The 18,244-nt window shown below is 35.2% G+C and overlaps 1 long non-coding RNA gene across 2 annotated transcripts; it reads left to right on the top strand.

The window, feature by feature from the left end:
- Window positions 1–12,938: 12,938 nt before the first annotated feature.
- Window positions 12,939–16,492, top strand: LOC110799936 (uncharacterized). Of its 2 annotated transcripts, XR_008927263.1 has the most exons (4): window positions 12,939–13,381; window positions 13,945–14,153; window positions 14,831–14,879; window positions 16,250–16,492. It is a non-coding gene; the product is annotated as an uncharacterized lncRNA (long non-coding RNA). The 2 variants fall into 2 exon arrangements; XR_008927262.1 differs by lacking the exon at window positions 14,831–14,879.
- The last annotated feature ends 1,752 nt before the right edge of the window (window positions 16,493–18,244 follow it).

Below are 18,244 nucleotides of genomic sequence, written 5' to 3'. Positions count from 1 at the left end.
CTCTACTCAAGCATGGTCATTTGGTGAATTACAAGTTAGTCTAGGGAGCATTGTACACCGCTACAAACCATTCCCACCCGATGGTAATGGTGTGGTTCAAGAGTCTAGCTTTCTGTTTCAGATTTCCTACCTAGGTTCTCGATAGTCACGGTGACAACTAGGTAAATAGAAATGAGGCTCAACACACACTATATATAGCCACACTCCTAGGGTCGACACGAAGAACGAGCAATTTCATGTGTCCATAGGGAACGTTTCTTGTGTCGATGGCTCCATACTCAATGCCTATAAAGGAGAACAACTACAACACATGAATCGTTCTTTTCCTTGGGTTTGGAACAGGGCAACAAACAAGCAAGACATAATCCTAAGGCATCTAACAAGCAAGCTACGACCAACCTAAGGTATCTAGCAAGGAAGAGACAACCTAAGGCATTAACATGCTCATACACCCATCTTAAGCAAGGAAATAATTCCACAACAACTAGCAAAGCCAAAACAACACCAAACTTACATACACAAGAAGAGAGAAACACAATCATGCCATAATTCTACTAGGGGTCACCCAACCCTTAGGCCCAAGCTAATTACTTACACAAAGCTACACTTAAACCTAGTAGATCTAAGTAAACTACATGTGAAAACCTGATTTTACTATTTTGGGTAAAGAACTTCAACCTGAGATATGGAATTGGGGAACAACACCAAGAACATACCACTTTGGGTAAAGAACTTCAACCAACAATCATGAACTAAAAACTTGAAAATTGAAACTAAAGCAAAGAAATAAAAGCTGTAAAGAAACTAAGCATGAAAGCTAAAACAATTACTTGAAAAAAAATGGAGATCTTGCTCCAAGCATTCAGAAATCAAAGACAATTAAGCAATTAAACTAAACTAGAAAGCATTAAAGGTTGGTGAGAATGTGTCACTAAGAGAGAGAACTAAACTACTGAAAATAAACCTAAAGACACACTCTACACTTTACACTTGAGGGGTAGCCTTCTATTTATATTAAGGGGAACATGTTCCCAAAAAGTAGGGTTGCCGTCAAATGTTGCATGGGGTTCTTAAGCTCTGCACGAGCATATTTCCATTTTCGGTAATATCTTCGATTTCGGTAATATTTATATTTCTCATATGAAACATATTTCTTTTTCCGGCAATATCTTCATTTCCGGTAACATTTATAATTCCGATAATATTTCCGATACGAACCATATTTCTGATTCCGGCAATATCTTCGTTTCAGACAAATATTGTCTTTGCCTTTTGATGGTTTGTTTGGCTCCCACTGAAACCAACATCCATCATTTCCGAATATCCGTTATTAAAGTATTTATTGAATATAATATTCACCTAAATACTTGATCCGTTCACGTACTATTTGTGTGACCCTATGGATTCAGTCAAGAGTAAGTTGTGGCATCACTAATATTAATTCCACTTGAACTGAAGAGGCCTCTATCTAGGCATTCAGATCACTTGATCTCACTTAATAATAAACTTTCTTAATTAATTCTGAACCGCATTTATTAGATTTCGCATTAAATGCAAACTTGGACCAAAGGGCATATTTCCTTCAATACGTTATATGTACAGTGGAAGACCTATTAACGACCGTAGTATTGATAAAGGAAGCCTTTGTTTGATTCAATTTGTCATGTAGAAGTATTTGTTAGATATATATTTCTCTTGCATGTAGATTTCATATGACTTTTTATTAACAATTTAATTTTTCCTTTAAAAAAAGGAAAAAATTATTCTAAAAATACAACCTTTGACCAATCTTCTTAAAAAGGTTTGAGTTTTTGTTTAACTAAGAATAACACAACCTTTTATACATATCTTCTTTTAAAAGGTTTCTCTCAAAAACCGACTTGCTACCATAGGTAATTGACATGGATTTACTAACCTTAATTTGACTCAATTTGTTGACTTCACATACACATTTCCACCTAAATTTTCAGATCCTCTCTCTTTCCACAAAACATCAATATACTCAATTACAAATTTTTAAATTAAAAAATTAAAATTAAAAAAATTGCACCAAATCCCATCATCACACAACAATCCTTTCACCTGTCTCCATCTATACTATTATTAAATCTCCAAGACAAGGGATGCCACGTTGCCATGTGTCACTGTGATTTGGCAAAGGAAATGACGATGTGCCATGTCATGCGCGCTCACAACATGCATTACTCAACTTTATTATCATAAAAAATGTTAGTATTAATGTTGTTCGAACCCATGACCTCTTATTCATAATGTAAAGTTATAACCATCTCTACAATGATATAATGTATGACTTTATAGTAATGAAAAAAAGACAAAACTCATTCTTATAAATATTAAAACTTTAATGTCCAATATATATTTGAATAACAACCTATTACAAACTTTTCCTTAATCCTTTCTTAATTACTCAGATCATGCATAAAAAAATGATAATTATTACACTACTTCTTTAGATAATCAATTGTGTTTTTCCAATAATATATAATTTTTGTTATTCAATTTATAATAATTGATACTTTAAGAAATTTCTTATGTTTATAAGTGAATTAGAAAAAAGAAAAGTTTTATACAGAGTACCAATTAAGTAAGACTTGAAAAAATAAAGAATCTTAACATAGGGACTATTCTGAAAATTCTCATATATTTAGAAGAAGTTATGTAATATGACAACAAATTAAATAAAACAAATACAAAAAGTTTGCAAGGAAAACAATCATTAACCGGACAAAAAACAAAAAACAAAAACAATAAAATTCGGGACATCGTCCGGGTCACTAACTAGTTCTCTTTAAATCTCCTCCATATTTCATCAAACACCTTGCGTACACTCCCTCCTCTCACCTCATTCTCTGCAGTAATCACATTTTCTCTCTCATCTCCTCCTCTTCCCTCATTGCTATCTCCACCATGGATCCCGTCAACATATGGGGATCGGAAACACCTCCTTGGAGGAAGTCGAACCCGAGATCTACGACCTCATTGAGAAGGAGAAGTGTCTCTAGTGCAGAGCCATTGAACTTATCACCTCCGAGAATTCACCATTTTTGCCGTTTTCGAAGCTCAAGGAACCACCCTTACCAACAAATACTCAGAGGGTATGCACGGAAACTGTTTATGCCAAATTTCGTATGGACGACCTTTGGTTGGGACATAAACGACTAGATTAAATAAAGTAAATAAATGACAAGAAATAAAGGGCAGAAAATAAAGGGAGACGAGACAAGAGATGGTGACGCGGAAAACCCGAAAGGGATAAAAACCGTGGGTGGCCATGAGTCCACCAATCCACTATGTTGTTGGCATAAATAGCCCAGATAAGTACAAATACAATGTATATATGCGTATGTGTAAATGTAGCTGATGACGAAGCATAAATGTGAGAAGGCATAGGCGATACGACGGATGAATGGGTAGGGGATCGTCGGGAAAGGCAGTCGTTGATAACAATCTATGAGTGATATATATGGCGTACGTAGCATTTGCAGTATTGGAAAGGTTAATTTGTGAGAATATATGGATCAAAGATAAGGCAGAGAGTAAATGACAATGATTAATGATTAGGCATGCTTAGTGGAATATCCATGTGGAACTAAGGAGAGGAAGGCTTGTTCTTCTTTATAATTACTAGGCTACGGGAAAGGTAGTAGTGTTAGGGAAACAATACCATTTGAAGGGAAGGTATCAAATGGAGGAAGATAGTTGGGCGTTGGGTTTACCATGGGTATTGGCCTCCTCTCATTATAGGATGACGGTGTTTATATAGCATTAGGTTTAGCGTAGAAGAGGGAGTAATGGTATTAACTGCTTCCTTGATCCTCTCCAACCGAATTGACCCTGCTCCCCAAGCATCCTTTGACTCAGCAATAACGGCTCCTTAAATATAGGAGTTAACCTTGGCATCTTCCATAGGATCCCAGCATGATCTGGTACCTTTGACTTGTTCCTGCGTCGACCTCCACGTCGTACAAAACGACCCATAACAATAGCCCCCATTTTCCTAATTGTAGTGAACCGGAAGTTAGGAAAATAATCTTCGACGTTTGTCATCACGTTCATTTTCTGTCGACGCCAATCTGTCATTGTCTTCGACCTGTCCGTCGTCTTCCGTATCTAGTCTTTGATCAATGACGTCGCCTTCTGGTGTCATTCATAATCTAAGACGTCACTTGATGCCTTCATGTCGACGTCGATGTTATAAATCTTTAATGTAAACCTGATATCTAGTGGAAGAATCGTTTTGCTTATAAAACAACAGAATGTAATTCTTAAGAAACCTGCGTAGAAACACGTTAAGACGTAACGTTAGTCAGGTATCTGGCGTCATGGCCAAATTCCGTATTGTTTGTCGTCTGATGCTTACAGGCGTCATGGACAACTTTGGTATCTTAGTCTATCGTCTGATGTTTACATGCGTCATGGCCAACTATTGTATCTTAGTCTGTCGTCTGATGTTTACAGGCGACATGGCCAACTGTTGTACCTTAGTCTTCCGTCTGATGTTTACAGGCGTCATGGCCAACTGTTGTACCTTAGTCTGTCGTCCGTTGTTTACAGGCGTCATGGCCAACTATTGTATCTTAGTCAGTCTTCTAATGTTTATAGGCGTGCCTCTATTGTCGTTGTTGTGTGACATCTATCGTATGCAGGCGATATAAGCCTCTTCACTTGTTCGTAGTAATGCGAAGATTTTAGAGAAGGAAGTTGTGTCGAGTGGGCACAAGGTCAAATTATTTTAGTTGGATGTAATGTCGTGTGAGGGTAGGTAGCATGCGAATGACAAGAAGGTGGGTGAGGTGTCAGAAATGTTAAAGGTCAACGACGGGGAGAGATTTAGAGAAGACAATAATCGAAATTTGTGACGACTAAGTTGAAGTTATAGGTGAATGTAATGAATTGTTTGAAGCAACTATATGACGAATGTCAAGAAGAGTTGAAGGGTTGTGAGGTTTCCTATAACACAAGGACAAGGGATAAGCTGTTTTGATGGTGCAGTCTATGGAAGGAGATTTTAGCCGATGGGATTTTCATAACTGCAGTTTAAGTAGGTTTCAAGCATTCCGGGTTGGTTTCGTTTGTCGTCAGTGTTGAGGGGGAAATACGTGTGTTTTTGCTATTTCATATTTGGCGATTGGTTAGGCGTTTGGACAAGCTTCGAGGATGCATACACATCGTTAGCTTAAAATGTTGTTTACGCTGTCTCTGTTATTCGTTGTGGAATAGATGTAACCTATGAGGTACTCGAAGAACGAAGTTATGTGCACATAAATAGTACCTGCGTCGTCTGTAGTGGTCGCGCTTAGAAGCGACATGTCGTCGTTGGGATCCAATAAGTTTAAGGGTCATGACCATGGAGACGTTGTCGCTTGTAGTTGATAGCGTCGTTCGTTGTTGTTGCCGTTGGTGATATCGTCAACAAGTGATCTGCAGAGAATAGAAAAGCTAGAGGTGGACGTTCGCTTGATGCGATGTTAGCGTTGATTTTCAAATAAATAAGATGAAACATAAATATAATATAATTGCGTTTGGAAAGATATATTCAATGCGACAGATAACAAAAACTGAAATTGAACTTTAATCGCAGTGTAGTGAAAAATGTAATAAATTAATTAACGCACAAAGTAAGTGTTAGATATTACTTAATATGGGCTCATGTGACAAAATTACGTCGTGTCGCTGACTGTCCCTTGATGACGATTCTACGATCAACATCATTGTCCTGATGTCGTGACATCTTTCGTCACCGATCTTGTTTTCGTTCCTGAGATCATTGTCATCCCTTGTACCACCGTCGTCACATCTGGCATCGTCTCGTCACGTTGAATGAGATTGACGCATCGCTGGTCTTGACACTGTCCATTCCAACGTTGGTCGACTTATTGGTTGATCCTTTCTTGTTAATCGGTTGTCGTCCTATCACTTGTCGTCTTTGGGAAAACCAATGACTTTTTCTTTATCCGCCTACTTCGACATGTGATAGTGGTTGAGCCCCCAATGTTTGTATATTTGTCTTAGTGTCATACCTGTTACCAAAATCTCACGACAAGATCACCATGAAAATAAATTGTATCACATCGTTAGTCAAATTTCAAAGTTGTAACAAGTATATTAAACTGAACGGGAGTATGTACTATCTTGCCCCCTGTGGCGGCTTTAGGAAGATATCATGACTGAAGTCGGCCACAGATATGATGACGTTCGTTTATATTTGACGTCGTAAATGCGTGCCAGCATGATGCAACCTCTAAACGTCCTGTCAAGTCAAATTACCTCAAAACGATTTCATAAAATGGTTTAGTCATTAGAGAAATTGAGATATTCATGGTGCGATGCCAAAATTTATTAGTTAACTTGATGAACGTTGAATACGGGACATATTAATACAAGAGAACAACAATGAATGAATTGAAATGAGAAAGTGTGTGAAAAATAGTTTAGAAGTTACTCGTGTGTCATCATGGTCATTGATGATGATTATTCGACATTCCGATTTCCTTAGCTTACTCGGTAGTCTGGTGGCGTCGTGTCATCGATCATTGCCATCTCATGGCTTCGGGGCATACCGTCATGATCAAGGTAATCTGTTGTCATTAATATACATACTAACGCGTATAGTCGCGGCATGTCGTTAGTAAATAAAAAATAGTTATCACGGATGATATATGAGAAAATTTCAATAGGGTATGAGATGTTAGTTTATAAAATTTTGACGTCACTAATTAACATAAATGAATTGCGTCACTCATACCATTCGATTGTGTTGATGACTCTCACGATCTGCGATGTACATGGCAGCGACAATACGTATATATTATAAATAAAAGATAACTTATTTCGAAAGTATGTTCGTACCTTTAGCCCCCTTTGATATTCATGTATCAACGATCTGTTGGCGAACTTACGAGGAAATATATTGTTAAAATAAAGATGTTAGATAATTACTTCTACGTACCATGTTTAACGCCAAGAAACTTCTTGTCGTCATGGGGGTAACCGGAATGGTCGTGTCCTGCTGTCGTGACTTGCTGTCGTGGCGTCATGTTGTGCCGTCGTGACCTCATGTCGTGTCGTGACCTCGTGTAACACTATCACCAAAGAAATTAAAAAATGTTACATATTTATTTCTATGTGTCATACTTGACGCCAAATGATTTCTTATCTTCTTGTGTGGCTGATCGTGTCCTGCTGTCGTGACATGTTGTCGTAACAACGCGTTATGATGTGCTGATGAAGAATTTGGTGATGAGGACATGGGAAAAGGACACGACGTTGCGTTTATGATGTCAAGTGGTTTGATGTTGGTGTGGGGTGAAAATATGATGAGATGGAAAGTGTGATGGAGAAAGGTTAATTGTTCGAGAGGTGATTGTGTTGTAGGCTTGGCAATGTTGATGTGGGAAGTCACTTTGAGGTGTTACGTTTTTTGGGTCCGGTTGTGCAAATAGTCATTTGATGTCGAGCCCCCGATGTCACGTACCTGGCTAACATCTTGTCTACAACCACATTCTCATATGAAAAGTTTATTTTTAACTAAACTTGAAACCATAACAAGCAACATGCATCAACATGGCAATAATAATTCAGATACTTTCGAAAATTAAATCGCATCAAAAATATCGTATGAAATTTAAATCAAATAAAGTATAGTATATTCTCGCGGCCTTCTAACGTTGGTCGCCTGCTTTACTCACGACCTTGCCAAGTGACACGTCAGTACCTGTAGACAAGACAATACCTTGTCACCTGCATTCTAACGTCGGTCACCTGATGTACTCATGACCTAGCCAAGCGACACGTTAATACCTGTAGACAAGACAATACTTGGCGACAAAATGACAAGTGGTGACGAAAAAAGTAGGATAACAACGTATAGCATATATTTCAAAGTGCTTTTGGAAATTAAAACAAGCAAAGTATACTATATAAAAAGCAAATCAAGTATACTATATGAAAGTTAAATGAGATAGAGTATACTATATGCTCCCCTGTGGCGACTTCAGGACAACTACAAATTCTCCTATTTGATACTTGGACTGAAGTTAGCCACAAAATCTAGTATTGCCGACAATTTGTTGTTGAATCTCGATTTGTCGCCTTCGTTTTTGGAGACGTCGTCGACTGATGTGGAGGTGACGTCGGACGAAACTATGTTGACGTCATGTCATTGGTGGATGACGTCACGTGTTCGCATCTGTTTTAGTGACAACAAGGACTAGAAACAATATTAGTTTAAATTAAAATCACTGGGGTTGAGTTTTATACCATACTTCTCGCGACGTCAAGTGATCAAATCGTCTCGAGATCTTGTCAAGGTACGAGACAACTCATATTATATCTTGTTTGTGGTGACATCTGCATGATGGTCCGTGACGTCTAGACCGAAACCTGTCACGTATTCGAAAACGAGGCCAAACGATTAGAGTTGAATATTATAAATATTAGTACCTATTTTCGATGTCATCAAGCGTTGGTGTCGTTGTTGTCACGATATGCATCATCTAGGTTGAATTCGACCACTCAGACGCGTCACTTCTAGCGATGACACCTGCTGATGTCGACATCTGATCTGGCGACGACATGTACCCTGACGTCATTCCATATTCCATCGACCAACGATCCTGGCGACGACACCTGACCCGTCGACGACACCTGACCCGTCGACGACGCCTGACCGTCGACGACACCTGACCCGTCGACGACACCTGACCGTCGACGACACCTGACCCGTCGACGACACCTGACCCGTAGATGACACCTGACCGGTCGACGACACTTGACCCGTCGACGACACCTGACCGTCGACGACACTTGACCCGTCGACGACACCTGACCGTCGACGACGCCTGACCCGTCGACGACACCTGTCATGTTGACGACATGTGCCCTGACGTAGCTCCATCTCATGGTGGCGACAAAGTATGACAACAATCCATAGCATGGCGACAACTTTATCGGTGAACCCAAGTAGGTCGGATATTGTGTTTGAGAGGATATTTGTGGATATGCGTTTGAAGATAAATCTAGCCATCTCCCCACAGACGGCGCCAAACTGTTTATGCCAAATTTCGTATGGACGACCTTTGGTTGGGACATAAACGACTAGATTAAATAAAGTAAATAAATGACAAGAAATAAAGGGCAGAAAATAAAGGGAGACGAGACAAGAGATGGTGACGCGGAAAACCCGAAAGGGATAAAAACCGCGGGTGGCCATGAGTCCACCAATCCACTATGTTGTTGGCATAAATAGCCCAGATAAGTACAAATACAATGTATATATGCGTATGTGTAAATGTAGCTGATGACGAAGCATAAATGTGAGAAGGCATAGGCGATACGACGGATGAATGGGTAGGGGATCGTCGGGAAAGGCAGTCGTTGATAACAATCTATGAGTGATATATATGGCGTACGTAGCATTTGCAGTATTGGAAAGGTTAATTTGTGAGAATATATGGATCAAAGATAAGGCAGAGAGTAAATGACAATGATTAATGATTAGGCATGCTTAGTGGAATATCCATGTGGAACTAAGGAGAGGAAGGCTTGTTCTTCTTTATAATTACTAGGCTACGGGAAAGGTAGTAGTGTTAGGGAAACAATACCATTTGAAGGGAAGATATCAAATGGAGGAAGATAGTTGGGCGTTGGGTTTACCATGGGTATTGGCCTCCTCTCATTATAGGATGACGGTGTTTAAATAGCATTAGGTTTAGCGTAAAAGAGGGAGTAATGGTATTAACTGCTTCCTTGATCCTCTCCAACCGAATTGACCCTGCTCCCCAAGCATCCTTTGACTCAGCAATAACGGCTCCTTAAATATAGGAGTTAACCTTGGCATCTTCCATAGGATCCCAGCATGATCTGGTACCTTTGACTTGTTCCTGCGTCGACCTCCACGTCGTACAAAACGACCCATAACAGAAACCACTACTACGGTAACAAGCGTATCAATGTCATTTTGAACCAGAGGGTAGAATTCTCCATAGATGGTTAGAGTCTTGAACAAATTACGAAAATTATAGGATTTGGAAATTGTTGTAATTGAAAACCAGAGGGTAGAATTATGAAAGATGTTGATTGGCAGAAGTTGATATTAGTGGTTGATTATATCTGATCTTTTTTTAAACATTCGAGAATTTGGAGGATTTATGAATTCAAACTTTTTATTTTGTGATTAAGCTAGTATCTTTAGTATGGTTTCATTTAAAAGCTAAAGATTTCATGTTGGTTTTGGTTTTGGAATGTAGTTGGTCGTTGCTTCATTAACTTATCTCTGCACTTTCTGATTAACTACTGCTTCATGGTCTAGTTTTGTTTTGTCTTATCAAGAACAATGGCAGGTCTGAAAATTTGGGAGGAAAATTTGGCAACTTATTTTGAAAAAGAGGGAGTGAGGTGGGAGGAGAGAAAAAGAGAGAAGGGGTGGGTTTAGTATTGGAGGATCTGGAAGTCTGGGATAGAAATGTGAGTTGAAGTCAACAAAATTGAGTAAGGGAGCTCTTAGGTGACTCTTAAGGAGAGAGAAAAAATAAGAGTTAGCTCTTAAGTGTGTAATGGGAGTCTTTTATTTGGAGATTGTAAGAGAAATTTCTGAAATAAGAGCTAGCTCTTACATATAAGAGCTAGTGCCATGTCATTGTTTTTGTATAAAAATATAATAAAAAAAGAGGGTAAGAGAGAATAAGAGTTGGTATTAGGAGTTAGTCAATTTCCACAAATTTTAGAAGGTGATTCTTATTTGAAGTTGAAGCTTATGTGGCATAGGAGAGAGACTAAGAGACACCAAAATAAGAGTCTCTCCCTTATTATTGCTCTAAGGTAAGTAAAGCAACGTCAGCATATTACCCATGGTAGCAGGTCGCTTTTGAGGGGAGCCCTTTAAAAGAAGATATGTCCACAAGGTTGTATTATTTATAGTTAAACAAAAACTTAGCTCTTTTTAAGCAGACCGGTTAAAGGTTGTATTTTTAGAATTAATTTTTCCTTAAAAAAAATTAACTTTGTTAATTAAGGACCCGTTAGTCATCTTTTTTTTTTTTCAGTTTAAATATGAAAATCACAAAAAGTAATTTCTTGTTTTTTGTTGTTAATTTTGAAAATCAACATGATTACTATAAGTATGCTTATTTTTATGATTCAATATAAATCATATGACTTACAAAACCAAAAAACCAAAAAATGGAAACTAACACTGATACCGAACAAGCCCTAATAGTCATGGGGAAAATATTCATAAGTACGGGTGGCGGACCGAGGACCTATATGGTCATAGTGAGTCCAAAGAGACCCCTATTTTTTTGTTAAAAAACTTACTATGATAGTTAATTAATTAATTGCAATTAAAATAATTACTATATGTATAATTAACTCTCATTAGAAGCGATGAAATGCTAAAGAGACCCCTATTTGTTATGTATTTGATAGATTCAGATTTATTTTGTAGATATTGTATGACTTTTTATTAATGAATTAATTTTATTTAAAAAAAATAAAAAAAATGCTAATGTAGGTCGGTGCTTGCCTAATTCGAGTGAGAGTATATGTAGTGCACTTGAGATTTGAGATCCGAATCCCACTAAGAGGATTATTGTTTTACTTTACTTTGTTGGTCCTCGATTCTTCTTCACTTTCGTTTTACTTGTATAAAAATTCACGATTTTCCTTTATAAAACAAAGAAAATTAGTATAGTTGTTTTTCTCTTTAAAATAATTTAAAAACTAAATAGTTATTAGACTGATCCTAATCAATCGGGATTTCAGACGAATGAACATTTTTTATTGGCATAAGATATCAGTTTTGTATTTTTATACACCATTTTTATAGACTTATAATTGCATGTTTCTTTAAATTTTTTAGGGGCTTCATTATAATAGCATAATGCCTCACATATAACCGTTGAGAATGATGTGCATTTTCATTATTAGTGTCGTTGTATTCTAAAATTATAATACGTAAATTAATTCTCCTTTAAAGTATGAAAACTCATCGTATACACTCGTAATTTTGTTCCCTTTAAAAATAAAATCTAGCCAAGTTATTGTTGTAATTTGGAATAGATATTAAGTTTTATTGTTATGTAACCCAAAATCTAAAGTTTAAAAATCCTCCACTTGCTACTTGTATTGGCCTTTATAAAATTTGACTACTTCTACTTACCTTTTAGCTTTAACCCTTTAAGGGCAACTCCAATGGTTAAAACAGAGACCTGCTCACAAAAAAAAAACAAAAAAAATGTGAGCAGGTTGCCCACCATTGGTACATCAATGACATAATCATCTGTCAAAACCTTGTAGCTATTTTGGGCAGGTAGCTCAAAAAATAAGGTAGCTCATATAAATAAATTGTTTAAATTAAATATTATAGGGAGTTGCAACGTATTGTAGCCCACCAATGTAAAAATTTGTAAGTTGTTCAAATCAATTGTAGCTAGAAATTGATGTGGCATTACTTAGCCACAATACCTTGTAGCTCACCATTGGAGTTGCTCTCAGAATAATTGTAATTTATAAAGCAAATCATAAAATTTTATTTGAACCCTATTTCTAAACTCTTGAATCCGCCTTGATAAGTTCATAACCTAAGATCAAATTCAGGAGAAATTTCGAAATAATTCTCTTGATTGGCATATCAAGTGGCATTCTCGTAATTACAATGAACAAATATACAATCTAAAAAGTGTAATGTATAATTCCTCTGTTCTTAAATATTAGTCATGTTTTGACTTTTCAACTCGTTTCAACTCAATATTTAAACGTAAATATCTCCAAATACGTATGTTAGAAAAATATAAAAATTTGATATTGTTAAACTACACATTAAAACGAACAAAATAAGATCTCACATGAATATGTTTTGAAGTACGTATTGGAAAGAAATTAGAACATCTATTCTAATATTTAATAGCAGGGAGGTTGGAGAGCCACGTGGCCCCCTCCTGATTTTTCATATTTTTTTTTAATTTTTTTTTTATATTTTATTTGGAACGCTTGCGACAAAAACAGAACAAGAAAGCCAACCGACACCTTCTTCTACAACTCTCCCACAACTCTATCCTCCAACTTTTACATATATGATAACCATCAGACGCATTCCTTCGCCTCTTCTCATCTTCAACTTTTCTCAAATTCCAGTTTCTAATTTTATCAATTTCCTTCCCTTACTGAGGCAAATATTTGTATAAACCCTATTTGTAAAATTTCCAATTCTAAGACGGTTTCTATTTCTCAATTTCTAATTCCTTCTAGCAATTGAATTGGGAAAACTGAATCTTCTTCTCAATATTTATACAGTTGGTTAGGGATTGAAGATTTGCCGACTATTTGCGTTGAAGGTTAAAGAATTTTCTCGCGAATTCAATCGGTATGCGTTTTTTCCTCTATTGTTGTTGCCTTATGTTGATTATGTTTCTACTTTGTTTTCGAAAATTCTGATTTCATTAGCAATTCTATAAGTTTTGTTTTCAATTCCAATTTTGAGTGAATATCTGTTTAGCGTTTTTTTTTTCCATTCATGACTGCCAATATCTGATTTACAGTTTCAATTGTTTAGCCAATTTTTATTTAAGGTATTTTGAACCATTTGTGATTATCAATTTGATTGAGGATGATGATTAATAAGTTGTGGATGTTTTTAAAGATAATAACACTTGATCATTGACATGGTAGATACTGATCTTTGTTTGACTGTAGAAAAACTTGATCTTGCAGTTTTCAAATTTTGTTTATTCTCTTGATTTTGGTTTCTTTTTATTCATCTGTTTCAGGATGATATTGACAGTAAGAATTGAAAAAAAAAAAAAAAAAAAAAATCGACCCAGTTCATTGTTTATAAATCTATTTCAGTTTAGGATCTGGATTTTCTGATTCTCGAAGATTGCAAAATACTAAAAATTAATTGAAAAAACTGGGTGCTTGGAAGAATAGGTGGAGTTCAACAGAAAAATGTTCAAGGAGGAGGAGAGAGAAGAAACAGAAAAGCTTTAGGAGACATTGGATATGTAGTAACTTCAAGAGGGAGATTAATTGTTGATGTGGATGGTATTGTAAAACCTCAAGCAATTAACTGTCCTCTCACTAGGAGATTCTGCGCCCAATTACTTGCAAATGCACAAGAAGATGCTGAGAAAAAAAAGGTACAGATAGTTACTTGCCTTTGGTGAGGCTTTGGGTTTAAATTTAATTGAGGAAAAAACATACCCAATAAAAATAGTACGTTGATTGATAGCCTTACAATTGGTATAGAAAACAACAACCTTGATTTCATCTTGGTAATCCAGATGTTTAACTCTGCATTTCTGGTAAATTTCTTTTATAAAGTAAAGAATTAACAGCCCTCTCATATCATTGAAACTAATGTGCAGCTTTGGAGATCTTTAAATGTATCTTATCTATATAGTATTTAAAAAGTATGGATTCCCCCTCTTTTACTCCTCACACGAGTCCCGTCGTTTCAATTAACCACCTTCTAATAACAAAAAATCAATTAACCATGCTCCATGGGCAGTTAGGCACATCTTCAGCCATTTCTTTCTCTCGATCTCCTTCCAAATCATGAATTGGGTGAATTTTCTATGTCATCATCAAATTTCTCTATTTCCTTTTCCAGGGGTCAGATTTTCGGTTAATCTTTGATATGGTTTTTTTATTGTTCAATTGCAGCAATTGAATTTACTTCACTATGATATTGTGACTTTATGTTTGTGTCTGACAAATTTAACTAGGTAGATCTACTGGTGCCTAATTTTTCTTTTTCTTTTTCTTTCTTTTCTATTCACCGATATTAATTCCAATTTTCTTATGTGTGTTTTAGGGTTATTGAAAATTGTAGAATTGTGAAATTGGAGCATGATTTCTCTAAGGTCAGAAATGATTTGTTCTGTTCAGTTCAATACTCTATTCATCAATTTTGACCGCATTATCTATGGAGTATTATTTAGCCTTTTAAGTTAAAGCGATAAATTGTACAAAGTATAAATTAGTAATATATTACAATAATATACGGAGTAGTTAGTAAATTCGTGTGATGAAATTGACGGTAATGTTAGTCAATTTTTTTTTTGGTATGGGCACTGAAATCATTAGTTTTGTTGTTTGTGATTTTCCTTTTCTCTCATTTTAGTCTCTGATCATTCCATTAGAATTAGTTTTGTTTTCGTTAACAAGAACTGGTTTGCACTTGGACAGTTGGATGATGACATCTTTCATGAAGTATAACGTTGTTTAATTTGATGCTGGTATTATTGGTTTGGATTTTGGAGGGATATGAAAAAGACTATGATTGGGAATCTTGGGATAAACCAGTCAATGGACAAACGTTGTTTTGCTGCTTATGCTTGAATTAAAACGTTGTTTAATTTGATGCTGGTATTATTGGTTTGGATTTTGGAGGGATATGAAAAAGACTATGATTGGGAATCTTGGGATAAACCAGTCAATGGACAAACATTGTTTTGCTGCTTATGCTTGATGCTTATGCTTATGCTTATGCTTATGCTTATGCTTATGCTTATGCTTATTTATCCTTGACAGTCCCTTAAATAGAGCTAAAATTGTTTTGCTTCATTATCTGCTTATTTGATACTGGATTAACATGTTGTTTACTTATGGATTTGAAACAGACAAGAACAGTTACATAATAGGTAGAAATCAAAGTTTATAGGCAAGAGGAAAAACCCAATTACTTGATTGTCACTATTTAGATATTACTCACGAATACGATTACAAATTTTCTTGTGTTTTCTGTAGATGGATGTCACAAGGAACCTTCTTAAGTGTATGGTTTCCATCATGAATTATTTGAGAAACATAACAAAGTTTTTTATTTTTTCCATCTTAATTAGTCTATTGACACCTAATAGCACCATATTATTCTTCTCGCTCATTATAGTATAATGGACATGTATTATTAAGTTTTCTTGTATTTTGCCCTATTATGCATATACCAAACAAGAATACCATTTCTCCTATAATGGTATTAAGAGCTTTTACATTCCAGAAAGCCTATGTGATATATTTCTATGTTTCCAGGACTTTTTAGTGTCATACATTGTACACACACTCCGTATTTATATGCTTGTGATTTTAATTTTAGTTTATAACTTGCAAACTTTTGGTGCCTAGGCACGCGTCACCGTGATTGATTTTTAGCTCATTTTAGTTACATTTTTAAATCAATTTCTTACTTCTTCATATTAGTACATTTGCTCAACCGTTCAAAACTGGAATGCAGAGCCAATGGACAAACATAAGATGCAACTTTTGGAATTTGGAAATCAATACTTCAGATGATCTCCGGCATATAGCGGATAAGTAAAACTAAACACCATTGTAACTTCTTTATTCGCAACTACAAATAAATAAGACAGCAAGGAAAGCATTCCCTTTGTTATATCTTTTATTCCATTCTGTATTATAAGCCATTTTCCTCAATTGTTTGATATTAATGTAATTTTTAAATATATGAAAATAAAAATGTGGCAAAGTTTCTCTCTACCTAAATTGAAAATTCAGACAAACAACGCAAAATCTAATTTAAAGGTGGTGTCCAATAAATATTGTACATTGGAGTAAAGTAAGTTTAAAATGCTTAAAAGTTATCCTGATATAATGTAAAAGGTCTCTATTTCTAAAGGTAACCATTTAACTCTTTATAATTTTTATTCATCAATTTTCCATTATATAAAAGTTATTTAAAACATGTTAAAAGTTACAAAAGAGTGGGTTAAAGTTACTTTGATATATGATAAATTTATTGTAAATCTTATGCGTGCAAGAATTTTTGGACAAACAAAGTAACGAAGGAAACATAATATTAGCTCAATGCCTTATTCCCTACATTTGCTATCAATTTTAATGCAATTTAGCAAAGATACACATTTTGTTTACCAACCCCAAACCCTTAATTGGAGCACGCGAAAAATAGAGTTAGTCACCACGGGACGAGGGGTTAATCACTGCGGTCGACAGTGGACACTTTGGTAATATATTCATCCAAATCCAAAATTGCTACATACATATTTTGGGACATATATATATCTTAGCCATAAAAAATATAAAGGTTGTCATTATTTAGTATAACATTTTTGAAAAAAAAGTGAAAATAGCCATAAAAAATTCAATGGTAAACAAAACAATTTTATAAACCAGAAAACATCCGTGCATCGCACGGGTATAAAACTAGTTCTCTTCAATTGTGAACATTGTCAAGATTCTAAGATGGACTAATATTCGAGAACAAAGAGAGTAGTTTATTTGATACTTTAAAAAATAAAAATAAAAGGAAATAATTTTAATATTAACAGTGATTGTATATTTTGATAATTTATTTACGAAAGTATCTCATGATATGCTTTGCTTGCCAATCATTGGGATTGACTGGGCGGAACTCTAAATTCAGTATACATCATTTACCTCTTTATACTCCTCCGTCCCTTAATACTCGCCTCGGCAATTTAATCGACTTATTAATTTATTAGGTGGTAGTTGATAGTGGTTTTTTTTTTTTTTTTTTTTTTTTTTTTTTTTTTTTTTAATATAGTTAGATAAAGTGCTGGAGGTGGGGGTTTGTTGAATTTTTTAATGTTCTTTTAAGAAAGTAGGAATATATGTGAGTCCAAGGTAAGCGAGAGAAATGATATAATATTAGTAAAAATATCTATTACTATATACTAAAAGAGACACCAGGAATGACACGTGTCAATTCCTGGTGCGATTTTTTCCCGCCAAAACCACTTTCCCAAAAAAGTGTATATATTTTATTTTCTTTTTATTCTCTACCTTTTTTATAAACTATTTATGTATAGAAACAAATTTTAGTTTATAAATTATGGCAATAATAGGTATGACGTAATAATAATTATTCTAAATTGGTAATATTTTTAGTGAAATTGTGATATTAGTAATGAAAAATATACCACTCAATATTTTGGTCAAATTATCATTTTTAAATATGCATATTAGATGAATAAATTTAAAAGAGTATGTTAAAAATGTTATAACTACGCAGTAGTTTGAGAAATATATATTCAGTTAAATATTTTGTGAAAAAATAATCAAAATCCGTGCGTGCACGGGATCTAATCTAGTATCATTTATAAAAACAAGACGAGTATTAAGATACAATTTTATAAGGAAAGCGGACAAATATTAAAGGACGGAGCGAGTAAATATTAACACAAATTCTTATTTACAAGGGTTGTACAATAAATATTGTACACCGAAGTAA

This window comes from Spinacia oleracea, chromosome 2 (genome assembly GCF_020520425.1).
Source record: "Spinacia oleracea cultivar Varoflay chromosome 2, BTI_SOV_V1, whole genome shotgun sequence".
Classification (NCBI taxonomy): Eukaryota; Viridiplantae; Streptophyta; class Magnoliopsida; order Caryophyllales; family Amaranthaceae; genus Spinacia; species Spinacia oleracea.
The sequence above is the reverse complement of the archived record's forward strand: the minus strand, read 5'-3'. Positions and strand labels throughout refer to the sequence as shown.